The 13,297-nt window shown below is 44.8% G+C and overlaps 1 protein-coding gene across 9 annotated transcripts in view; it reads left to right on the top strand.

The window, feature by feature from the left end:
* PAPPA2 (pappalysin 2) overlaps positions 1–13,297 on the top strand; it is a 478,727-nt gene that overhangs the window by 84,573 nt on the left and 380,857 nt on the right. The window contains exon 6 of one of the 9 annotated variants that reach the window (XM_068239635.1): positions 11,116–11,241. The exons of 5 other annotated variants lie outside the window; for them this stretch is intronic. The gene's annotated coding sequence lies outside the window, so the exon portion shown is untranslated. Of the gene's footprint in view, positions 1–9,465; positions 9,584–10,981; positions 11,017–11,115; positions 11,242–13,297 lie in introns of those variants that run through there. 3 more of the 9 variants (XM_068239637.1, XM_068239636.1, XM_068239638.1) reach the window with 3 other exon arrangements.

Genomic DNA, 13,297 nt, shown 5'->3' on the forward strand with positions numbered 1-13,297 from the left:
GTTCGCGGCTGCGATTTTGCTATGCTATGCACTGCATAGCAAAATTGCGGCAAATATCGATCCGCCGCGCGTTCGCATTCCCGGCAAAAAACGAATCGCGGTAGTGGAAATGACCTACCGCGATTCCTATGTTAAAAAGCAAACCGTAGCGATTGTAAAATCGCTAGCGGTTTGCGTTTTTGCGCGATGAACCTATGTCTTTTTCCCAGTCTAACATGTATGAAAATTTATAATCAGGGGGTGGCTGGTTAAAGGTACAATATAGAAAAGACAAGATTCCTTTACGCAACGGGTCATGTAGGCAGATGTTCTCAAAAGAAGATTGCTGTATATCTTGAGCTAATGATGTTAAACGTTTGTAGTAGTGGAAGATTTGGGAGGCCCTGAAATATTCTAAAGATGGCATATTTTTTTCAGCAGTGAATTGGTTTAAGGTACAGAGTTTACCTCTTATCATCAGGCTTCTGAGCGAGGTTATACCATTTAGCTGCCACCAATGAAAAGCCCGCAGGTCATGGCCAGGTAGAAAGTCTGGACTTTGGAGAAATTCTGTTCGTGGGGAAGGTTGGGATTGCAGGTTCCATTTAAAACGGTGTCTGCGCCAAATAGCCAGTATGAAGGCAGATATGGGAGAGTTAGTAGCTATATTAGCTGGGAGAGGTGTTTTTGCCCACAAGGCCCCTTTCCAAGAAATTGGGGATAGAAGGGCGTTCTCTAAGGAAACCCACAATGGTGTGTGAGGGCCTGCATAAATAAGTGGGAGGGAAGCTAATTGAGAAGCATGAAAATATCGTTTCAAGTGCGGAACTGAGAGACCCCCATCCTTCCTGTGCCAGTGCATAACTTTTCTTGAGATACGAGGGCGCTTATCTCTCCAAATAAATTTGAATAGGGCCGTTTGCAGTTTTTGCAAGTCTGGAGTTTGTACTTGAATAGGTAGTACCCTAAAAAAATATGTAAGTTTTGGTAGCCACGTCATTTTTATAGCTGTTACTCTTCCAAGCCAGGAAAGATGGGGGAAATCCCATTGTGATAGGAGGGTCATAAGCTCCTGCACCAGAGGTCTATAGTTCCATTTATACATTTGGGAAACGTCATTACATAATTTAACGCCCAGATATTGGATGTAGTGAGGTTAAAATTGAAATCGAAATATTGAGGCCATCATTCTACCCATATCTTTGGGATAGTTACAAAACATGATTTCCGACTTATCAATATTGAGATGTAAGCCTGATACCAGGCCAAAAGAGCGAAAGGTCTTCAGGAGATTAGGGATCGAAATCATAGGATTGGTGAGGGTAAGAAGGACATCATCTGCAAACAGACTCAGTTTTGCTGTGAGAGGAGGAATGGTGTATCCTGAAATATCAGGGTGTAATCTAATGTATTCTGCAAAAGGCTCCATAGCTAACGCAAAAATGGCAGGTGAAAGGGGACAACCCTGCCTTGTGCCCCTAGAAATATTAATAGGTTGGTAAGAAGTACCTGGAAGTTTTAGGGTAGCTTGGGGTGAGGAGTATAGTAGTGTGAGCCAGTGGAGGAAGTTCCCCTGCATACCCAATCTCCTGAAGACCTCAAACATGTAAGGCCATGTCACAGTATCGAAGGCCTTTTCAAGATCTAGGGCCAATAGCACTAAAGGTGCCTTGGTCCTCTGCGCGTGCGCAATAATATTGATGTTTCTTCTTAGATTATCGGAGGCCTGTCTGTGTGGGATGAAGCCCACTTGGTCCCTGGAGACTAAACGGGGGAGAAATTTGTTCCAACGGGCCGCTAGCATGGTTGTCAGGATCTTATAATCTATGTTTAAAAGGGAAATGGGGCGGTAGTGTTTTGGATTAAGGGGATCTTTGTGAGGTTTAGGTATAATAGTGATTGTAGAGGCCAGAAATTCAGAAGGAATATGATTTAGTTTACGTAGTGAATTTAGGGCCCTAGTTAATGGGGTAATTAGGTGTGGAAGACATTTTTTATAATATAATGCCGAAAGGCCGTCTGGACCTGGAGCTTTATGCAGTTTGAGTTTTTGGATAGTTTTAGTTACTTCTAGTTCAGTGAAAGGGATATTGAGGGACACTAAAGCTTCTGAGTTAATTACAGGAAGGTGGACACGATCCAGGAACTCATTTATTTTATTAGGGTCTTGCTGTACGGGGGGAGTATAAAGCTGGGAGTAATATGAATGGAAGCAAAATAACTTTTAAAGAAAAACATTTATTTGTTACAGCTGATACAAATCCTGCAATAAATATGAAGTGTGTCTATTTCCTGTATTCAGGGAAGCAGACATATTGTTAACATCCTGTGTTTACTAATTAGCTCTCTGCTTTGGTGGCTAGCTGACGCAGCTGAGGGATCAAATTACACTTGTGCTTAGTCACAGATAAGGGGGAATTAGGGAGGTTAAACTCTCTAAATACATACATGGGGCATTTCTATGTTTTCTTTCTGCCCTGTGCAAGAGTTCAGTTCCACTTAGGCTACTTACACACCAGGACGTTGCGTTTAGGGGACGTTATAGGGCACATAATGTGCCCCTAACGCAACGCCTGATGGTGTTGGAGCAGGACGCTACCAAGAGCCGCATTACAAGCAGCTCTTGGTGCGCCTGCTCTGTCGGAGGCACTGCGGAGACCACGTGAGCGGAGCTCTCCGCATCACGTGGTCCCGCCAACCAATCCGCGGTCACTCCAGGATGTAAACACTGCAAGTGCAGTGAATAATAAGTAGCCATGTGCCTGGCTACGTAGCGGCCTCTCCCCGCCTCCTCTCCGCCCATAAAATGAAAAAAAAACCCGCGTGTAAAGTACTGCATGCAGTACGTTATGGAGGCGTGCTGCATTACAATGTAACGCAACGTGGGCACTGTGAACAGCCCATTTATTTTTCATTGCTGTGCATTGGGGTGCGTTACAGGCTCCTCTAACGTGCGCCTGTAACGTCCCACTGTGAAAGCAGCCTTAAAGGAGAAATCTTTTTGAATTTTAGTTGAACTGCTGCCCTTGCTGCTGCCCTTGCTTTGTACAAACTGATGACTTCAAATTCCTCACAGCTCCATGCTGATCAGCACGATTATCAGCCTGTTCTGCTCACGTTTCAATCGATATTCATTCAAAGTTGAATTAACTGGGTCCTAGCTTTTAATACATTTTTATTTGAGTCAATGTTATTATTAGATCAATCGTGGTTGGGGTGTCTTGGCACCCTATGGGAAAAAAAAAGATACAGGAGACAAAAAAGGGAGCCCGATAGTGCAGTATGTCAATAGTAGGTGTGTGGAGAAATCAATTGATTGAAAGGGCTACTCACAAAGGAGGGTTGCAAGGGGCAACCGACCACAGGAAGCAGGTGGAGACCATAAACCCGACTCCACTCGGGGTGGTCCTGGACGGACCTGGTTGCGGTCGCTCTCTTAGATGAAAAAGGATGCACAAAACATTAACCGTGGTAAAACAACGGGTGTTCTGTCACCACCCCTCGGACAAACATGTACGGGGGTATAACTATGCACAATAAGGGAAGAGGCTCCCTATGCTACATGATTTCTGTCATTTGGCACTGTATTGGCCTGAGGAAGCGGGCTCAGACCCGCGAAACGCGTTGCCTGTGCTCAAATAAAAATTCTTTTGTAAGTTTACAGAGATTTCGTCATTGAGGTAAGATACCTCATTTTTCTTTTTCGTTTTTAAACTGGTTTTAAAAGCTTTTATTCAAATCAGGGCGCCTCTTTCCCTTATTGTGCATTATTATTAGATCAGACAACTAATGTAACTGATTAATAATGTTGCATGGTGTATTCAAAACTTTAGCCACTGTCCAGGGTGTGTAGCTACAAATCATGGGGCACCCCTGCAAAACTTGATGGGCCCCAATATTTACACCCTTTCCCCAGCCTACCCCTAGTGACCCTCATATAAGTGTAGGCACAAAAACACCTGTTCTGAACCCCTTTATCAGAGGGAGCCCCCTTAAAGCTCTGGGCCCCCCTGCGGTTGCACTGGCTGCTCCCTTGTGACCCCCCGCTGACAGTCCCTGGATGTCATATGTGTAAGATTTACATGTTCTCCAGGGAAATTGCAGCTTCTTAAAGTGGAGGAAACCATCAGGCTGGTTTCACATTGTGGGGATGTGTGCCTTGTAAAAACGGAATCTCAATGCAAAGGAGGGGAAAGACGTATTGCAGGGTACGTGGGCTTTGCATACAGTGAAGAATACAGTACATGAAAAGTACGTTATGCGGAACCGCAAAGCATGCCTTGCGGATTCTGTACCGCCGCCCAGCTAAGGCGCCGATGTGAACATAGCATTACAATATAAACGCATTGCATTAGGAATGCAGTTATATCAGAGCAGGGACAAGGTCCTCCAGCATCCAAGGCTGAGACACCAAAGTGCGCCCCTCCATCCATATCACCCCAGCCGTCACACACTGATTGCTATTAGACTAAGAGGGCCACAGGGCCCACAACCTCCCCAACACCTTAATATCTAGTTATCTGACTTGCAGTCACTGCTATGTATCCCCTTTTCTTATTTCTTTCTGCTTCATACACAATTAGGAATGACAGCTGAATGAATTGTGCGCCCCCTCCTACACTGCGCCCTGAGGCTGGAGCCTCTCCAGCCTATGCCTCGGCCCGGCCCTGAGTTATATTGTCCGACGCAACACAGTACAACAATCCAGTGTGAAGGTAGCCTTAGGGCCCTTTTACACTGGGGCGTTGCGGCGTCCCCGAGCAATGAAAGTCTATGGGGGAGTTCACACTCCCCACGTTGCAGTACGCTGCGGCGGAAGTTCCCTATCTAACGCAAGCGCATATCTACTTTACCGCACAGCACCTGCGGCGGACCGAAAGTCATGTAAGTCTATGTTGACGCGGTCTTTTAAAAAAAAAGTTGGCAGCAGTGCGGCACATGCGCAGAAGCGTATTTGTTTCAATACGTTTCAGCGCACTTCCGTACACCCGAAACAGGAAGTGATCGCAAATGAGCGTCACTTCCTGTTTGGACCCTGGCCAGACGGGGATTATCGCTACTAGCTAAACTGCAGTGTGATACCGGCCTGAACGTGGCCAAACACTGGTCAATATTTTCCGTCGCTATCCAGTCAATTGAATCTGCTAATTGATGCCACAAATGGTGCACAATTGATTTTTGGTTGAAAAGGGTAGATCTAGACAGGAAAAAGATATCGGCGGGCAGGTAAGGAGCTCGAGGGTAGTGACTTTTTTTTTTAATGAAGCGCAGTGTGGACAGCAGAGCTTACGTTCACTTGTCACTTCCTGTGTCTTCTCTACAGCGGCGAATGCTTCTCCTTGTCTCTTCTCTCCTGGGGCGCCTGTGTTTGGCCTCTAGCGGTCAGGGTCGGAGCTACTATAGAGGCAAAGGGGCAATCACCCCAGAGCCTGTTGTCTCCCTCCCATCTTATCTATTGCTCCCCGTGGCCTCTGCTGAGTCTTTGGCACTGCTTAGGTATTGCCAAAGACTCTACAGGGGCCTCAGAAAGCAAAGGTAAGTTGGGAGCTGATTTTCAGGGAGGGACAAAAGCTGGCTCAGGAGGGAAATTTGGCTGCAAAAAAGGGCCCCTAATGCCGCTTTTTGGACGGAGGGATGCCTGTTGGGGGGCCCCTGGGCTAATTTTTCTCTGGAGCCCTATTCTTACCAGCAGCGTACAGTGAACAGGATAGGTTCTGTAAAAAAAACTCTCCATGTCAGCTTGAGTCTATGTAGGTGTTAAGTAAATCAAGGGTCTTATCTACAATATTTGCCATAGATACCTCACAATCCTTGCATTATCCCTTGTAATTAATGTATCTGGATGACTCTTATATTTGCAGAAAATCTCTCTACCTCCTTATGATTGTATGTTTTATTGTCAGTCAACAGGAATAGAGCCTAAAAATGGCTTACAAGCTGGAAGATTACTGTTTTTTTTTTTTTAAATCAGCCAATAAACTACAGTAAAGCTTTTTTTTTTACAGACAGGAAGTTTTTAATCAGGATAATAATCCTGATTCAAAACTTCCTGTCTGTAAAATACAAGCTCTCTAGTCTCCAGCAATGCTTATCTACTAAGATAAGGAATTACACACACAGTGTTTCCCTCCCTCCTGCTTATTCACTTTCCCCTTGCTTTTAGTGTTGTCAGACACAAGGCTTGAATGATTTGTCTGTGATCTGTCCACACAAGAGCAGCTTGCTAGCAAGAGAGGACTAAAGCATGCCAGCAAACTAGTTAAGTACATCCGTAGGTAACTTTTCTTCAATAATAGCACCATCATTTGGACAATCTGCTCTGCTCAAAAGCATCTGAGTTCTCTTTGTGATGTTTAAAGAGACTCTGAAGCGAATAAATGTTGCCATTTTTACCTTGTAATTCGCTTCAGGAGTCTCAGCAGAAGTAAACCGCCGCATCCCCGCCACAAATCGAGGGCTGTAGACCCCCCAAATCCCCGGAGGGCAATCCTGGCAGCGCTTCCTCAAAAAGGCAGAGCTTTCAGCTGCAGCTCTGCCTCTCGTGATGTCAATCACCGCTGATCGCCCCCTCTCCCTGCCCCTCTCAGTCTTCCTTCACAGAGAGGGGCGGGGGGGAGGCGGAGATCCGCACAGCGATTGACGTCAGGAGAGGCAGAGCTGCAGCTGAAATCTCTGCCTCTCAGGGCAGCATAATCCACAACCAAGTTGGTCGAAGATGTTTGCCCCTGGATTTCGGGGGTCTAAAGCCTTCGTTTTGCGGCGGGGATGCGGCGGTTTACTCCTGCTGAGACTCCTGAAGTGAATTACAAGGTAAAAATGGCAAAATGTATTCGCTTCATTGTCTCTTTAAATTTGGTCCCTGTCATTGCTGAACTAGTTAGCCTTAATTTTATCACCTGAGTTAGTCAAAAAATATCTAAACCTCATTATACAAACATCGATTTTCACCAGCCAGCTATCGTGCCCTCTTTGTGCCTTCCCAAAAGTTTGAAGCTGGAGCCACCACTGAATTTTGGATACCTGGAGTAAGAGGTTTCATAAACTGAGGAGCCAGAAATCGGATAATTTTTGTACCAACTCCACAGCCCTGCGTACAACCGAGTGCAGAAACATTTCTAAATATTTAACAAGTCATTACAAAGCAGGTCTGGCTCAAGTCAGGTTTTCAAGTGAGCCAGTAATGGCAGCCCCCATACTTCTTTAATACAGCTTTAAGTGGAAACTTGTCGTATTTGACTGGAGTTATGACATAACGGAAGGAATGATACGCTCACTAGAGTTTGATGATTTACTAGAAGTCGGGATTTTAGTACTGCGCTATAACGGCTATGCCAGTTGAAAGGAAATGAACAGAAGCTACTGGCTAGTCTTGAATGCCACCTTATCCCCGCCTGCAATATTATGTCCTGGTTAAGGCATCAAATAAAATTCTGGCCGAAGCGCCGCACACCAGGAAAAGTAACACTCCTGCGTCATTTTGGCCGTCATCGCCGGTGATGTCAGTCACTGGAAGTTCTCCCATCAAAACGCAAGTTAAGCAAATATTTGTCGAGTGCCTCTGTGCGCCAGTGTACAGCTAATCTAAACAGCAATGAAAATAGAACCAGCCAATCATTCATTCCGTTTTCTCTTTTCTTTCTTGATATTTCCAAAGTGGAAATAAATTAGGAACTGTCACTGAGAGGAGGAAAAAACCTAAACAACAACATATAAAAATCCTAGCCACAACACTAACCAACAAACTTAACGGATGAAGGATCAGGAGCACAGTGGTCAATTAAAGTGGACCTAATCTCTTGCACAAGATGGTGGCGTAGTGGTTAGCGCTCTCGCCTAGCAGCGCTGGGTCCCCGGTTCGAATCCCAGCCAGGTTAACATCTGCAAGGAGTTTGTATGTTCTCCCCTTGTCTGTGTGGGTTTCCTCTGGGCACTCCAGTTTCCTCCCACATCCCAAAAAAACATACAGATAAGTAAATTGACTTCCCCCTAAATTGGCCCTAGACTATGAAACATGCAGTACATGATACATCATACATAGATATATGACTATGGCAGGGACTAGATCGTGAGCCCCTCTGAGGGGCAGTTAGTGACAAGACAATATACTCTGTACAGCGCTGCGTAATATGTCGGCGCTATATAAATACTTAAAGACAGAAGAAAAACGGAGAGAAATGCACCCTGTATTTAGAGTGTTTAACCTGTCTAATTTCCCCTCATCTGTAATTAAACTGTAATTTAATCTTTCAGCTGTGTCAGCTGGCTACCTCGGCAGAGCAGCTAATTTGTAAGCACAGGATGCTAATCCTATGACTGCTTTCATGAAAGCTGGAAGTAGACACACTGCAGATTTATTGCAGGAGTTCTGTAAGCTGTAACCAAGAAATGTTTTTCTAAATTGTTAACCTCCCTGGCAGTCTATTAAAACCGTCAGGGGGGCAGCGCAGCACTTTACATTTTTTTTTTAAAGCGGCATCCCCCCACCCCCTCCGATCGCCTCAGAACGGGATTTCCTGTTTGGCTTCCTCCGTCGCCATGGCCAGCGATCGTCATCGAAGTCATCAACGTCGTGACGTCATCGGGGGTCCTGATCCACCCCTCAGCGCTGCCTGGCGCTGATTGGCCAGGCTGCGCAAAGGGGTCTGGGGGGGGGCGGCGCGGCGGGTAGCGGCGATCGGTTTGTACACGCAGCTAGAAAAGTGCTAGCTGCATGTACCAAAAAAAAATTATGCAAATCGGCCCAGCAGGGCCTGAGAAATCCTGCGCGGTGTAGCCTGTACTGAATTCGGGCTTACTGCCAGGGAGGTTAATATGCTGTTGTGTTTCTTTTAGAGCAGAGAGGAAGTTCTGAGTTTAGGTCTGCTGTAGCAGAAATTAAAGGACAACTTAAATGAGAAGAATATGGAGGCTGTCATATTTATTTCCTTATAAACAATACCAGTTACCTGGCAGCCCTGCTGATCTATTTGGTTGCAGTAGTGTCTGAATAACACCAGGAACAAGCATGCAGCTAATCCAGTCAGATCTGACAATAATGTCAGAAACACCTGATCTGCTGCATGCTTGTTCAGGGTCTATGGCTAAAAATATTAGAGACAGAAGATCAGCAGGACAGCCAGGCAACTGGTATTGCTTAAAAGCGAATAAATATGGCAGCCTCCATAGCTCTCTCACTTCAGTTGTCCTTTAAGCACAGAATGAAATGAAACTGTGCGGGAGGTAGAGGGAAGTGCGAGGAGACAGATGGAGTAAAGAGATGCAGTGTGGTGGTGAAGCAGGTCTGGGATGGGATGTCAAAACAAAATTACAAAATGAGGAAAACACTGAAATGTTTGAACATTTTTTTGTTGTTCGCTTTAAGCTGCCAAAAATGTGAAAGTGAAGAGTGGTGAGCTTGGGAATGAAAGAGGGAGAGAGAGAAAGGGGTGGAGAGTACGAGAGAAAGAGAGGGAGAGAGAGAGGGAGACAAGAGACTAAACAGCCCGTGATCTTGATGTGGAAGCGATCAAACTTGTTATGAATGGATTAGTAGCAACAGCAGGAGAAGCTACACAGCCGGATCACGCAGTGCCAACCTAGGTAATATAAGCGCTTGCGAGCCTAGGTAAGAGCATGCTGCTGATTTTATGAATGGGGTGCTGTCCTCCCAGTCTCAGCTGACTGTCTGTGAACTGGTGACCCTGCATCTCTGTCCTATCTCACACTTCCAAACCACACCAGCAGCTCCTTCTGCTTTCTGTTTTCTCTCTACATTTGGGTTTATCCTTGATCCCCCCCTAATCCTACCTCTATCCTCTCTGACTTTATCCCCCCTTGTTTCTATGCATTGCGTTCAACTACTCTTCGTGGAAATTCGCTTCTGTCGAATTAAAGAACAAGTGTTCAAAGCTTCGCCCTCACCGGGGGAAACTTTACGAGAGGCGCGTTACCCTCTCGCTGCTGCAGATCTGATTGCAAGCTCTTGGGCGCAGAGACGTCCACAGCCGCCCAGCAGCTCACACAGGTGGAACTTTTTTCTTCAGCAATTTTGTTCTTTTTTTTGTTATGTTGCCAATGTAAAACGATCGCCTTCCACCGCAATCCCCATATTAGCGTAGCAGCGCAATCGAAAATGACTGGTTCCCTTAATCAAATAAAATATATTTTTTCTGTCAACTCGATTAAATGAAAAAATCGACTAGGAGATAGAATGCCTGGATTGCCACGTGAGTGGGAAGCCAATCAATGACACCAGCTGTATAATACTGATCTGCGCTGACAGGCAGTTACCTCATGTAGGTAAATGGGAGCCGCACAGCAAAGCCCTCTATTGAGATTCATATTCCACACAAGTGAAGTGACCACTCTGTTTACCCTTTATTTCCATCAAACCTATAATTGCTCCTGCCTGAGTCTACTTTTTCTTCTTCCTTCTGTTTGTTTTAGCAACACCTCCATGTGTCCGTCTTTCCAGTATCTTTTTTTTTTTCACTCCTCTTCTCGCTCTCTTGCCTTTTTTCCTGGTGGAGAATGAATAAAGTAGTACAGTATGTGCAAACGTACATCAGAGCTATGCGTGGGGGTCTGAAGAGGGGCACAGAGACTTTATTTTTGTACTCTGCAACTGTGGCTCGTCCCCTGTTGCAGGACAAACAGGTGTGAAAACAGACATGCTCTGTGGAGATCTGAGGAGCCCTCGTCAAAACAAGTCGTGAGGGAGCGTTGTAAATAGTGATTTATTAATTTATTTTTAGGGCAACAGAAGGGATTACATCATCTTGATATAAAAAGCCCACCTGAATAGAGACCTGCTGCAGGGAGGGAGGGGGGGTGTCATAGCGAATAGGGAGGAGCTTCAAACTGACAAAAAAAAGGGGCGAAATGAGGAGAGGAGATCCTAAGTATGAATTGGAGGAAGGGGGGACATAAAAAGGGGCGCCTGGAGGGGGCAGAAGGGAACATGAGAGGAAAACTGAGATAAAAGGGGGCACAGAATCGTAAGACGTAGAGGAGTCGAGAGAGAAGCTTGTGAGAGAGTCCACCTAACAGGAACCCCAGGTAGGTCACTAGACACGTGCAACTTTGTGTGCAACATGATGCTGAAACAGATACACGGCCAGACAAATGAGATGCGCTGGCTGTCTACTCATTTTCCAGATGAAGAGAGCCACTAGAGCTTATTCATGTGCAGTGTGTCCTTCTGACAGCATTGATCCCCGGCTGTCGGGCTGTTTAAGAGCTTATTAAGCAACTGATGGAAGCACTTGGCTGACTTTGTCCCAGGTATGTGGAGCATGTTCTTGTGCCATTGCTGAGAGATGTTCTGAATGTGCATGTCAAGGATGGGAGCAATCTCTATGTAGGGTCTCGTGTTTTTTTTTAAAGGACACCTGAAGTGAGAGGGATACGGAGGCAACCATATTGATTTCCTTTTAAACAATTCCAGTTGCTTGGCTGTCCTGCTGATCTATTTGGTTGCAGTAGTGTCTGAATAACACCAGAAACAAGCTTGCAGACAATCTTGTCAGATCTGACAATAATGTCAGAAACGCCTGATGTGCTGCATGCTTGTTCAGGGTCTATGGCTGAAAGTATTAGAGGCAGAGGATCAGCAGGACAGCCAGGCAACTGGTATTGCCTAAAAGGAAATAAATATGGCAGCCTCCATAGCTCTCTCATTACAGTTGTCCTTTAAAGCAGCGATAAGATGATGTAGAGGGCAGAAGGTCTTCAGCGAGGGACCTGTTTTATCTGCGCTGTCAATCTGTTATTGCTGTAACCTTTCAGGGGGTCTTCCGTTTACAGTTTTCTATGCCGCATAATGACAAGCAGAGTGAATTCGGCGTAGCCCCATTGTAAATTGTTTATATAGTCCTGTAAAGTGACTGGGTCACACTTGAAGCAAGATCAAAGTGTTGCTGAGCCGACAAATGCCATATAGAAAGCACTCTTGACGTTTTAAATTAATGATGCTTTTTGCAGAGTAATAAGCAGTGGAAAATCAGAAGTTTTCATGCTTTCTATTTTAATCTTTCACTTTGTGGCAGAAAGCTACAAAGGGTCGGGACCACTTGACAAGGATCTGCGCCCGGGTGAACGGAGTTAAGTAATCGAGAAGGCTGAACCCACAATGAATTTAGCACCATGGTGTTAATCTGACAATGACAGAGGAGAGCAAAAATGTTCCTTTAATCACTGAACTAATGGCTGCCCAAGTGCTCTTTATATGGGGATAGATTGCTTGTAAAAAGTGTTTAACTCGCATTGTTTACTAACCTGTTTCCTTTTTGGACCTGCTCCTTTTGGGATGGGATTGAGGAGGTTGCAAGATCCAATCATGTTGGTTATTTTAGAGGTGTAACCAGTCACATGACGATCTGCCTTGTTGTGAGTGACACAAGACAATAATAAAGGAAGGACTTTTAAGTTAGCAGATAATGCAGGACTTGGGTTCGCTGTAGCTGTAATTTGGCAGATGGCGTACTAGGAGGTATCAGTCTGGGTACACTGTCTGCTGGCTGCCTGGAACGTTCAACAGCTGAAAGAACATTTGCTGGAATCGTAAGACTGCATTGACTAATTTACTACATAAGTGACTATGAGTTCATAGCATTGTTCTAGGGGAAGCACAGGGGGACAAAGTAAACAATACTACAAATTCACGGACATAGCTGAGAAGCTATTAAAGGGACATGTGACATGATGAGATAGACGTGTGTACAGTGCCTATTACACAAATAAATATGCTGTGCTGCTTTTCTTTTTCCTCTTCCTGAAAGAGTTAATATTCAGCTCTGCAACCGACCTTTTTTTTTCTAGTCGGGACCCAGTCGGACTATATTGTCCCTCACTCATAAGGCTTTATAGCCATAAAATACTTTCCTGGCAAAGAACAGGGCTTCTGAGAGCAGTGGATAGATTAAAAAAAGGTCAATAGTTTATATATTTTAGCACTTTGAGACGGGGACAGACTGTTTTATTGAGCCGAGACAAAACAATAAATCAACTTTAAGTTTTTAAAGGTAACATAAAACTGCCAAAGCTCGGGTACACAACATCAGATACTTACTTAAAGGAACTCTATCAATCCAAGTGTTCTAAAAGGACAATGTACAAATAATGTCTAAGTAGCTGTGTAAACATTTTCCTACTTTCCATGTTAAATATCAGAGGCAAAAGCTTTAATTCATTGTGTGAAGATTTTAGCTACGTTTGGAATGTCTCATTTGCAGAGGTATGAATCTCCAAATATCTCTGCAACTTTAAAGTCATTTTTAGGAGGAGGATAGATACGATTGTTTTCTCATCAGCTTATATTCAATTAAAGTGACACCGAAGT

Source organism: Hyperolius riggenbachi, chromosome 6, assembly GCF_040937935.1.
Source record: "Hyperolius riggenbachi isolate aHypRig1 chromosome 6, aHypRig1.pri, whole genome shotgun sequence".
NCBI lineage: Eukaryota > Metazoa > Chordata > Amphibia > Anura > Hyperoliidae > Hyperolius > Hyperolius riggenbachi.